The sequence below is a fragment of the Micropterus dolomieu genome, linkage group LG15, assembly GCF_021292245.1.
Source record: "Micropterus dolomieu isolate WLL.071019.BEF.003 ecotype Adirondacks linkage group LG15, ASM2129224v1, whole genome shotgun sequence".
NCBI classification, from domain to species: Eukaryota; Metazoa; Chordata; class Actinopteri; order Centrarchiformes; family Centrarchidae; genus Micropterus; species Micropterus dolomieu.
In genome coordinates, this window is record NC_060164.1 from 318,549 (window position 1) to 318,785 (window position 237).

The window sequence follows — 237 nt, forward strand, 5'->3', positions numbered from 1 at the left end:
GGATGGGCGGGGTTGTCACTGACTCTGGGGTGCTACCGGTGCTAGAGGGGCTCTTGCTATAAGCCCTGGGCTGGAGGGACCTGGCGTCCTCCTGCCCTGAATAAATGATGGGGCCAGTCAGGAATCTGGTCTTCTAGCCTCCATATGACCTCCTTCACCTTTCCCCCTTTGGTCATGTCTCACAACATACACCCTTAGGATCCTGGGGGACGGGCAGCCTGCAGGGCGTTTGGGGGG

The 237-nt window shown here is 59.5% G+C and overlaps 1 protein-coding gene across 1 annotated transcript in view; it reads left to right on the forward strand.

Moving 5' to 3' along the window:
• The window catches only part of LOC123984455 (solute carrier family 2, facilitated glucose transporter member 5-like), a 5,909-nt gene that overhangs the window by 862 nt on the left and 4,810 nt on the right, over positions 1–237 (forward strand). The window lies entirely within an intron of this gene.